Source organism: Taudactylus pleione, unplaced genomic scaffold (assembly GCF_031769625.1).
Source record: "Taudactylus pleione unplaced genomic scaffold, aTauple2 ptg000053l, whole genome shotgun sequence".
NCBI classification, from domain to species: Eukaryota; Metazoa; Chordata; class Amphibia; order Anura; family Myobatrachidae; genus Taudactylus; species Taudactylus pleione.
Window position 1 is genome coordinate 40,889,656 of NW_028284455.1, and position 12,845 is coordinate 40,902,500.

A 12,845-nucleotide genomic window follows, 5' to 3' on the forward strand; every position below is an offset into this window, starting at 1 on the left:
AATTGATTCAAAAGCTGTTTTGAGTACCATCAGTCATTGAAAATCACCATTGTAGGTGAATACGTGGATGGTGAAAAATGCAGGTTTCCCAAATTGAATACAGTCAGGTATTAAAGTCTCCAGTCTTTACTTTAAACTCTCTCCGTTGTCTGGAAGTTAAAGTGGGACTTTCCAGATTGTCTGCATAAATGGGGTGGTGCGCGCACCTCCTACCTTAATGTTGATGTCTGTGGGATATGCTGTTGCCTCCGTCTGGTCGCTCACCGAGTCCTGTTTGTAAAGTTGGAGACCCGTTTTCAGTGGGTCCCGCGATGCAGCAGCCAGACCGCAAGTGTCAGTGGCCGCTGTAGGTGAGGGAGAGCCGGCGGTGAGCGTGCACGCCTGTGTCACCGTCGGATCCCTTCTTCCGGGTAGCGCTCCTTCCAGGGGGCGTTACCAACGCGTTTCGCCCGTCCAATCAAATGCGGGCTTCGTCAGGGCTGTCAATGTCTCTCCCTATTGTTCCTTATAAGGGTGTCAGTCTTGCTCCTCCTTTATTAGTTAACTCCTTCATTGCCTGTCTGTGATCTGTGTTTAAATGATGGTAAATTTCTTTGTACATGTCATGTGTCATAGAATTATACACAGAATTAGACAGACCAGCGATTCCATGGTCTGTGATGTTAAATGATGTTAAAAAACTGTGGTGACTAGTGATGTTTTCTTTAAAACCACATAATGAATACATCAATTGGAATTAAATACATCAATAGAATATGAAAATTAGTAAGTGAAAAAATTATTTATAGTTGGAAAGGTTGATAGGAGTTTAGATAGATATTAATCTGTATTGTTCCATTTGAAGGTATTTGGACTCCTAAGCTGGAGTGGTAGTCTAATGTCGTCTGTCTGATGTTATATTTTGAATATGGAACAAGAAAAAGTATGTATTTAATGATGGTTTCGCTCGTTCAGTATTATTACTCCTCCCGGGTGGGCTAATTGGCCTTGTGCTATTCAAGTTAGGGGAACGGTACAATGGATATGGGGATACACTACATAACCTGATGTTCATGCGGGGTCCCCCACCGCATTACTTGTCAGGCCCTTCCCTGTTTAGCTTCCAAGTTCGGAAGTGGTTGGGCGGTGTCAGGGAGGTATGTACGTAGTGAACGCCACCATGTCCTTATTCCCCAGACAGAGATTCTTGAAAAGCACTGCTTATATGCCCAGATATTATCTTAGACTGATGTAGATTAATCTTTCAAGAAATAGGAATATTCAAAATCGATATTTAGTCCCTTTGGTTTGAGTGTTTTCAATTCATAGATCCATTTGGATTCTTCTTGTGACATAGTTTTGATGAAATCACCCCCTCTCCAAGGTTTTTTTACTTTTTTAATAGCATGAAACTGTAGAATGCTAGAGTCTCCATTGTGTACATTTTTAAAGTGATTAGATACGCTATGTGCCTCAAATTTATTATCAATGTTATTAATGTGTTCTCTTATTCGTTGACTCAAATTTCTTTTTGTGCGGCCTATGTATTGTAAGCCGCAAGGACAAGTTAGGAGATAGATTACCCCTTGAGTATCACATGTCATTGTTTCTTTAATCTTGTACTTTTTCTTTGTAACATTTGATGTAAAATCACACACTGGCACAGTTTGTTTTTTTCCCGTGATTCTACAGGCCTTGCATCTATTGCAATAATAGAATCCTGGATTCCTTTTTCCAAGCCAAGTGTCTGTATTCTTCGTTTCCTTTCAAGGCATCAGATAGCTTGTCGTGATTTTTTGCTTCAGATTTGGTGCTTTTCTATACACAAAGTGGGGTTTTTCTTGTAGCTGACTTTTCAAAATATCATCCTTAAGAAGAAGGTGCCAATGTCTGCGAACAATCTTTTCAATATCTTTGTACTGATTACAATACTGAGTGATGAAAAAGGGTCCTTTTTCTTTTTCTCTCTTTGGTCTGTATTCTAGTAGGTGTGTTCTTTCAGTTTCTTTGGCTTCTTGAAGGGCTTTCTCTAAGATCTTGGGATCATAGTTCTGTTCTGTAAACTTCGATTTTAGTTGTTCTGATTGTTCATTGAATATTTCCAGATGTGAGCAATTCCGTCGGATTCTCTTAAACTGTCCTCCTGGGATGCTCTGAATCCAATTTTTATGGTGATTACTTGTGGGGGGGATGAATTTATGCATGTCTACTGGTTTAGTAAATGTCTTAGTTTGTATTTGGTCTCCTTCTATATAAATGGTAAGGTCTAAAAAGTCAATAGATTCCTTGCTCCAAGTGGTTGTGAATTCCAAATTGATGGTGTTGTCATTAATATACTTGTTGAATAATTGTAATTCTTCCACTTCCCCTGTCCAAATCATGATGACATCATCTATATATCGTTGCCAGAAAAGTATATGTTCTCTAAACGGGTTGTTCTGCCATATATTTCCATTCTCCCAATTGGCCATAAACAGGTTCGCGTAGCTAGGGGCAAATTTCATCCCCATAGCTGTTCCACAAACCTGTCTATAGTGGGAGCCATTGAACCAAAAATGGTTATGCGTTAAAATAAATGTTATACTGTCAACCACAAATTTAATTTGTTTCTCTGAGATGTCTGAGTAGGATTTCATTATTTATTCTATTGCATCACATCCTTGTCGGTGGTCTATACAGGTATAGAGTGACTTTACATCATATGTAACGAGGGAGTAACCTTCTTCCCAGGTAGTGTTGTTCAAAATCCCTAAAATCTGGGTTGTGTCTCTCAAATAGCTGAACTGTTTAGTGACTAATGGCTGAAGGAATAGGATCACTCACCACAAAATTATCAGAATATGTAGACATCACTCTTCAGCCATTAGTCACTAAACAGTTCAGCTATTTGAGAGACACAACCCAGATTTTAGGGATACTCCCAGAAGAAGGTTACTCCCTCGTTACATATGATGTAAAGTCACTCTATACCTGTATAGACCACTGACAAGGATGTGATGCAATAGAATCAATAATGAAATCCTACTCAGACATCTCAGAGAAACAAATTAAATTTGTGGTTGACAGTATAACATTTATTTTAATGCATAACCATTTTTGGTTCAATGGCTCCCACTATAGACAGGTTCGCGGAACAGCTATGGGGACGAAATTTACCCCTAGCTACGCGAACCTGTTTATGGCCAATTGGGAGAATGGAAATATATGGCAGAACAACCCGTTTAGAGAACATATACTTTTCTGGCAACGATATATAGATGATGTCATCATGATTTGGACAGGGGAAGTGGAAGAATTACAATTATTCAACAAGTATATTAATGACAACACCATCAATTTGGAATTCACAACCATTTGGAGCAAGGAATCTATTGACTTTTTAGACCTTACCATTTATATAGAAGGAGACCAAATACAAACTGACATTTACTAAACCAGTAGACATGCATAAATTCATCCCCCCACAAGTAATCACCATAAAAATTGGATTCAGAGCATCCCAGGAGGACAATTTAAGAGAATCCGACGGAATTGCTCACATCTGGAAATATTCAATGAACAATCAGAACAACTAAAATCGAAGTTTACAGAACAGAACTATGATCCCAAGATCTTAGAGAAAGCCCTTCAAGAAGCCAAAGAAACTGAAAGAACACACCTACTAGAATACAGACCAAAGAGAGAAAAAGAAAAAGGACCCTTTTTCATCACTCAGTATTGTAATCAGTACAAAGATATTGAAAAGATTGTTCGCAGACATTGGCACCTTCTTCTTAAGGATGATATTTTGAAAAGTCAGCTACAAGAAAAACCCCACTTTGTGTATAGAAAAGCACCAAATCTGAAGCAAAAAATCACGACAAGCTATCTGATGCCTAGAAAGGAAATGAAGAATACAGACACTTGGCTTGGAAAAAGGAATCCAGGATTCTATTATTGCAATAGATGCAAGGCCTGTAGAATCACGGGAAAAAAACAAACTGTGCCAGTGTGTGATTTTACATCAAATGTTACAAAGAAAAAGTACAAGATTAAAGAAACAATGACATGTGATACTCAAGGGGTAATCTATCTCCTAACTTGTCCTTGCGGCTTACAATACGTAGGCCGCACAAAAATTAATTTGAGTCAACGAATAAGAGAACACATTAATAACATTGATAATAAATTTGAGGCACATAGCGTATCTAATCACTTTAAAAATGTACACAATGGAGACTCTAGCATTCTACAGTTTCATGCTATTAAAAAAGTTAAAAAACCTTGGAGAGGGGGTGATTTTATCAAAACTATGTCACAAGAAGAATCCAAATGGATCTATGAATTGAAAACACTCAAACCAAAGGGACTAAATATCGATTTTGAATTTTCCTATTTCTTGAAAGATTAATCTACATCAGTCTAAGATAAGATCTGGGCATATAAGCAGTGCTTTTCAAGAATCTCTGTCTGGGGAATAAGGACATGGTGGCGTTCACTACGTACATACCTCCCTGACACCGCCCAACCACTTCCGAACTTGGAAGCTAAACAGGGAAGGGCCTGACAAGTAATGCGGTGGGGGACCCCGCATGAACATCAGGTTATGTAGTGTATCCCCATATCCATTGTACCGTTCCCCTAACTTGAATAGCACGAGGCCAATTAGCCCACCCGGGAGGAATAATAATACTGAACGAGCAAAACCATCATTAAATACATACTTTTTCTTGTTCCATATTCAAAATATAACATCAGACAGACGACATTAGATTACCACTCCAGCTTAGGAGTCCAAATACCTTCAAATGGAACAATACAGATTAATATCTATCTAAACTCCTATCAACCTTTCCAACTATAAATAATTTTTTCACTTACTAATTTTCATATTCTATTGATGTATTTAATTCCAATTGATGTATTCATTATGTGGTTTTAAAGAAAACATCACTAGTCACCACAGTTATTTAACATCATTTAACATTACAGACCATGGAATCGCTGGTCTGCCTAATTCTGTGTATAATTCTATGACACATGACATGTACAAAGAAATTTACCATCATTTAAACACAGATCACACATAGGCAACGAAGGAGTTAACTAATAAAGGAGGAGCAAGACTGACACCCTTATAAGGAACAATAGGGAGAGACATTGACAGCCCTGACGAAGCCTGCATTTGATTGGATGGGCGAAACGCATTGGTCACGCCCCCTGGAAGGAGCGCTACCCGGAAGAAGGAATCCGACGGTGACACAGGTGTGCACGCTCACCGCCGGCTCTCCCTCACCTACAGCGGCCACTGACACTTGCGGTCTGGCTGCTGCATCGCGGGACCCACTGAAAACGGGTCTCCAACTTTACCAACAGGACTCGGTGAGCGACCAGACGGAGGCAACAGCATATCCCACAGACATCAACATTAAGGTAGGAGGTGCGCGCACCACCCCATTTATGCAGACAATCTGGAAAGTCCCACTTTAACTTCCAGACAACGGAGAGAGTTTAAAGTAAAGACTGGAGACTTTAATACCTGACTGTATTCAATTTGGGAAACCTGCATTTTTCACCATCCACGTATTCACCTACAATGGTGATTTTCAATGACTGATGGTACTCAAAACAGCTTTTGAATCAATTCTACGAACTTAAATAACTCAAAGGGATTATTACATGTGATGTTGCTGTTCACACATTGATGCCATCATTTGGAAAACATTGAACTGCCTTTTTTCCTGAGGCGCCTATATGTTTATGTTTATTTCAAACACAATACCATATTTTATCATATTTTATTATGATCCCATGCATCTAGGAATAAGCTGAAGTAATCATTTATTAGAACATTTATGGATCAATTTCTTATTGTTCTTTTATTGTTATTTACATGTGAATTGCCATACTTTTTACCATTCTTAATATTTTTAATCATTAAAACCATTAATTCCTATTTTGCGCCTCGTATGCATCACAATTACCATCTGGCTTGACCTGACAGCCAGTCTCCACCTGCTGTGCATTACCCAAGGCCTTTAGATAGCCATCCCTCCACCCCACCTGCCAGTCTCCATCCCGCCAGCACACCAGATAGTCAGGTGTCCACCCCACCTGCTCCTGTTGTGGGGAGCACACAGCCTTCTCTGGTGGGTCTGAAGCATGAGGACTCTCCTTTCCCTTCGCCCCCCCAAATCCAACTTTGCCCTCCTTTACGCTCTCTGTCCCATTTTTCCACCCCAGCTCCAGCCTAAGATCCCTTTCCGAGATGTTTGGGACATCTTCTGGAGAACAAGAGAATGAAGGTATGTAGTTTGTTACATTTCTAAAAGTATATGTTTAATACTAATACAGTATATTAAATGTGCACTTATATTTATATCCACAGCATCTATATGTTCCAGCAATCTGGAGGCCTTGGCCTGAGAGGTGGGCAGAGTGGCTTATGCCCTTCTTACGGCACATCAAGGCCTGAAAAATATAGAAGGTCTCATCATACACATGGCCCAAGGCAACAAATACTTTATTTGTTAAAATTATTTTCATTTTGCAAAAAATCCATACATACTTATATTTGATCATTTATAAGTAAATAATGACATTGTTTAAAAGTGTTTATGGTTGTCAAGTTTGATATATTTTAAATGTATATGTGTACACACACATCAATATACATTATATATTTACATAGTCAAACATAAAAGTCATGCAATTAGGTTAGCATATCTATAGCCATAAATCTGGTATTGAATCAACTGGACAATACACAATTACAGTTTCATAAACACTGACAATCTAAACAAGTGTAGAATATATAATATGAAAAAAGTTAGAGGAATCAGAAAAATGGTAGAAAGTTCATCAGAAGATTGTCTGATACTGTAATCTGCAAGTCCTTCATCACATATTTGTACTACACATGTTCAAGATAATGTTAATTCAGGCTAAGTGGTCCTGATTCCTGACCGTATCCTCGCCAATGTAAAGGGATATTTCCTAGGTTTCCTGTCTAAGGGGGGGGGGGTATTCAATTTGGCTGCAAAAAGCAGTTATCGACTTTTCAGGCCTTGATAATTTATCGCCGATTACGTAATTTTCGCCTGTTTTATTTATCCCCGTATTCAATTACAAAGACTTTTCGCCGGTGCGAAATATGGCGAAAAAAAGTGCAGAATTGGGGTTTAGGGGTGCAGGCTTAAAAAAAATAGCCTGCACCCCTGGGAGTTTCCCCTAAAAATAATCTGTGTCAAAAAAAGTAAAAAAAAAATCGACAGTCTTGTCTCCATCTCTGCACTAGCCACGGGCGCAGCGGAGCTGTCGCGGCTCCACAGACAGTGGCAGTGCAGCTCTACTCTCCCGTCCTGAACTGCTGCCTGCCTCTGAATGGTTCCATGCCGGCAACATGATCCTGCCTCCTCCAGCGGCTCAGACCGCCCACCTGAGCTGCCCTACCGAATACAACATACCTTAAGGTCACGCGCTCTGCCTCTGCTGTCTCCAGTGGTCACTGCAGTGCTGCCTCCCTCTGACTCTTGTCTCCAGTGGTCACTGCAGTTCTGCCTCCCTCTGGCTCTTCTGTGGCTGTGACTGTTAAAGTGCTGGGAGTCCGGGATCTCCTGCTAACCACCGTTTTAATCACATGACTCTTCCTCCGGGTCCTCTGTCTGCTGAAGTCTGGCTGACCCTGGGGTGTGAGTCCTCTCATTGATATCTAATGTGAACTTGGCCCTCTACACTTCTACACTGACCACCGCACCCAAGCTCCCTTTATTAGGTACCTTCACGCTGACTCCCTGGAGCTCTCCCTGTAACAGTAAAATATGTCTGTTCAGCTCTGGACAAATTGTACTCTGTGTGTATGTATGCTGTACATGTGTGTATCTATCTATCTATCTATCTATCTATCTATCTATCTATCTATCTATCTATCTATCTATCTATCCTGTGTGTGTATATGCTGTGTGTATGTATGCTGTATATGTGTGTATCCTGTGTGTGTATATGCTGTGTGTATGTATGCTGTATATGTGTGTGTATCTATCTATCTATCTATCTATCTATCTATCTATCTATCTATCTATCTATCTATCTATCTATCTATCCTGTGTGTGTATATGCTGTGTGTATGTATGCTGTATATGTGTGTATCCTGTGTGTGTATATGCTGTGTGTATGTATGCTGTATATGTGTGTGTATCTATCTATCTATCTATCTATCTATCTATCTATCTATCTATCTATCTATCTATCTATCTATCTATCTATCTATCTATCTATCTATCTATCTATCTATCTATCTATCTATCCTGTGTGTGTACATGCTGTGTAGGGGTGGATTGGGATGGAAAACCAGCCCGGGAAATTTCTGGAAGCAGTCCTAATGGGGGAGGGGTCTGTTGAGGGGGCGGGGTTTGTAAAGAGGGAGGTGGTGGGATACTGAGTAGGATGCAGTGGTGGCTTTCTTTGCATCTTTTGCAGCAGTTGCGCTGGCGGCATAATGCTAATGCTGCTATAGAGCCCTTCCCTGTTGTACATCCGTGCGTCTGAAAGTGCAAGACTGAGATGACCACTTTTAATGCCTATAGATGCTGCAATCATGCTTTGTGCTTGTTTAGACCTCCCATCAGTCGCACTTTTGACGTAAGTTACAGCTTCATTCATGTCTCTGTATATAACCACTATCAACAACATGCCTGTGTCACTCTAATAACACCCTCACTCACCTACATCTGCATCTGATTAGCCAACCCTCTGTAACCACCCAGGTATAGTACTACGCCAAACACACACACACTTGCACTCTCTCTCTCCTGGTGGTGGCCATCTTCTGCATTCACTCCCCTCTACACACACAGACACACACCTGGTAGTGGCCATTCTCTCTCTCTCTCTCTCTCTCTCTCTCTCTCTCTCTCTCCCCCTCTCTCCCTCTCTCCCTCCCTCCCTCCCTCCCCTGGTGGTGGTCATCTCCTGCATACACCCCCCCACACACACACACATGGTGGTGCCCATATTCTGCATAACCCCTCCCTACACACAAACTTGCACTCTCTCTCTCCTGGTGGTGGCCATTTTCTGCATTCACTCCCCTCTACACACACAGACACACACCTGGTAGTGCCCATACCCCCCCCTTACACACACACTCTCTCTCTCCCCTGGTGGTGGTCATTTCCTGCATACACCCCCCCCACACACACACACACATGGTAGTGCCCACACCCCCACACACTATCTCTCTCCCCCCTGGTGGTGACCATGTTCTGCATACACCCCCCCCTTTCCTACACACACACACACACACCAATGCCCATGCCCCCCACACATACACACACACTCTCTCTCCCCTGGTGGTCGCCACACACACACACACCTTGTAGTACCCATACCACCACACACACTCTATCTCCCCTGGTAGTGGCCATCCTCTGCATACACACACACACACACACACACTCTTTCTCTCCCGTGGTGGTGGCCATTTTCTGCATACACACACACAAACTCTCTCTCTCCCCTTGGTGAGATGGTATTGGCCATCTTCTGCATAACACACACACACACCCACACACCTGGTAGTGCCCATACCCCCCCCCCTTACTCTCTCTCCCCTGGTGGTGGTCCTCTCCTGCATACACCCCCCCCACACACACATGGTGGTGCCCATATTCTGCATAACCGCCCCCTACACACACACTTGCACTCTCTCTCCTGGTAGTGGCCATCTTCTGCATTCACTCCCCTCTACACACACAGACACACACCTGGTAGTGCCCATACCCCCCCCCTTACACACACACTCTCTCTCTCCCCTGGTGGTGGTCATTTCCTGCATACACCCCCCCCACACACACACACACATGATAGTGCCCACACACCCACACACTATCTCTCTCCCCCCTGGTGGTGACCATCTTCTGCATACACCCCCCCTTTCCTACACACACACACCAGTGCCCATGCCCCCCACACATACCCACACACTCTCTCTCCCCTGGTGGTCGCCACACACACACACACACACACACACACACGCATACTTGTTTTTGTGACCTTTTCAGGACCCATGACTGGTTTGTCCATCATGGGGACGCCTGCTTCCCATTGCCCAAACAGCTTGATCAGCAAACCGTGCCTGCTGGCGGGTATCTATATCATATCACCCGGCGCGCATGTGCCGTATAGCTTGGTGACAGAAACCGGACACCATTATGCCTCACCAGGACCTAGTCAGTTTTTCCTAACCATGTGGGTACTCCCTATGCCTCACTGGGACCTACTCAGGTATTCCTAACCATGTGGGTACGCCCTTTGCTATGACCACTAAATGGTTTCACCACAGTAAATAAAAAAGACGCCTTGGTTGGACCAACATAAATTTTATTCAGGCTGTACACTTTCGCTTGATAGCAGTTATTCGGTTTTTTATGTAGTACTTGACCGACAGCCAGTTCCTAGCCTTCAGAGCCTGCTCCTCAGCGCCGAGGCAGGTGTTACAATCCTTTTTGCTGGGGACCTTGCAGGAGAGGATGAATCTCATCAGGTGTCTCTCAACAGCTGCTACTTCTTTTCTGCTCCACGGTTTCTTTTTAGAGCCCATGCAATCACCTATGCAAGACAGGGAAGAGATCAGTCAACCAAAAACTCACCGCCAGCCCAAGCCACCCAATGAATTTGATGGACACACACCTTTAGTAGCCATGGGTGCATGCCTCTCCATCACTTTTGGTGCACTGGCATCTCCCTCCTCCACATGCACTGCTCCAGCTTCCACCTCTGGCTCATCATCAGACTCATCACTGGCTAGCGGGATTGGTTCTGGAAATACAAAGATAAACAGAGATCCCCGGTCACAGTGTCCCCCTTAGACTGTCAGCCCATGGAACAACCAGTCGGGTGAGGGACCATGCTACTTACCGTTGGGATCAATGGAGATTTCTTCCAGGCTTTGACCCTTAAAGTCAGCCAATCAACCTTGCTGGAGTGCCACAAAGAGTTTGCTAATTTTTGCCAATTGCAGGGTACCTTCAGGGAGGCGGTAGTACTGGCGGTGCACCCGGATATCGTGCCCTAGGAAATTGGCTAGCTGATCCATCTCTGTGTCACTCATGTTCAGCACCCTCGAAAGGGTGACCACATGTTTCCGAAGCCTGGTAGAGGAGAGAGCTTCTGGATGCTTGGCCCCACATGCCCGTGCATAGAGTCGAATGCAGTCGGATCCTCTGAGGTGTGACAAGGCGGAGGGTCTTGCAAACATATATACATTGTCAGGACTGACACCACACTCTACCCTTTTCTCTGTGAGGTGCTCCAATGCCCTCTGCATGCAAGGGGACAGGAGGACAGGGACTTTCCTGCCTCTCTTACCAGGAATCTCAATGCGTGTGAAGTGCTGACATAGCCTCTTTTCTGGCTCTGACAGGGCCAGCGCCACATCACCCTGTAAATCAGCTGTGTGCCGAGATGCAAAAGAGCAAAGCTTCATCTTTGAGACCTCACCTTCCCTATGTCGGTTGAATAGGATTAGCTGTGTGAGGGTTACCTTGGCCAGCAGCAACCACTTCTTTGTGGTCAGGTGAGTGGACAAATCCTCTAGGTATTCCCGCTGTCTGTCAGTGAGATAAAGGTGCAACTGTTTTACATCATCAGTGAAAGGTAGAAGGCGGGGGTGTTCCATTTTTGCTCCTCTAGGGTTTTGAGGGCAGCAGCCGAGATCATCTCGCTCCACCTTGCCTTGTATAGTTTTTGGAAGCTCCGTGCGCTCTCCACGGTCGGGGCATGGCCCTCCATAAGTGCCTGGCACTCAACCATGGTAGATATTTTTTGGAGGCTATGGCCCACTTTCAGGGCCAGTGAGGGAACCTTATAGGTATTCGTCAATTCAGCATAGGCTCCTTACGGCTGTTATGACCTGCAGGAAGTTTGCAGGGCGGATGAACTCTGCCATGCTCCTCAGAGGACTAACCATCCTGGCATGCAGTAACAGTCGCCCCACCTCTCTGAGCTTCTGCCGTATATAATCATGCTTACTGACATCCGAACCATGCCGGTTAAAGAGGTGGAGCCCAAACTGCATGATGCAAGGGTCACCCTTTATTACCTGTACCACATCATCGTGAATCATATCACACAGCACCTTCCAGAGGCCCTTCCCAACACCCGGTGGAACGGGAGTGGCGTAAGCACAGAGGGATTGCACTCTGGTCCTGCCTGGTTTGGTGTTGGCAGGACCTTTTTTCAGCGGGCACCTTTTCACATGACGCCAAAGGTGTTGCCTTGAGAAAAGGCCCTGGCAATATGCGCAATGCATGAAGTCTTGGGGAGCCACAGCTTCACCAGGCTGCTTGCATGGAAGTAGGACACCGCAGCCCTCGTGTAGAACCCCGGCATTATGGGCAAAGTTCCCCCGGTTGCGAATCAGGTTAAGCTGTAGCCGCCTTTCCCTTGAGCACTTTGGGTAGCTCAGTGCCCGGGCTACCTCAGGCTCATCGTGGTGGATGGCCTCCACATGCCTTGCAATTTTTGAGAATGGCTTCTCGCACCATAGACACTAAGCCCGGGTGGACTGCCCCCCCCCTTCAAATAAAACAAACAAAAAACAAAAATTGCCGACACCTACCGCCGGGTAGACTAACCCCTCCCAATAAAAAAAAATGCCGACACCTAAGCCCGGGTGGACTGCCCCCCCTTCCAATAAAACAAACAAACAAAAAAACAAAATTGCCGACACCTACCGCCGGGTAGACTAACCTCTCCCAATAAAAAAAAATGCTGACACCTAACCCCGGGTGGACTGCCCCCCCCTTCCAATAAAACAAACAAACAAAAAAACAAAAATTGCTGACACCTACTGCCGGGTAGACTGAACCCCTCCCAATAAAAAAAAG

General features: G+C 44.0%; 1 protein-coding gene and 2 pseudogenes across 1 annotated transcript in view; 2 read left to right on the forward strand and 1 right to left on the reverse strand.

The window, feature by feature from the left end:
* LOC148535392 (acyl-CoA dehydrogenase family member 11-like) overlaps positions 1 to 12,845 on the forward strand; it is a 670,105-nt gene that overhangs the window by 242,787 nt on the left and 414,473 nt on the right. The window lies entirely within an intron of this gene.
* On the reverse strand, positions 1,032 to 1,150 carry LOC148535394 (5S ribosomal RNA; annotated as a pseudogene).
* Positions 4,455 to 4,573, forward strand: LOC148535395 (5S ribosomal RNA; annotated as a pseudogene).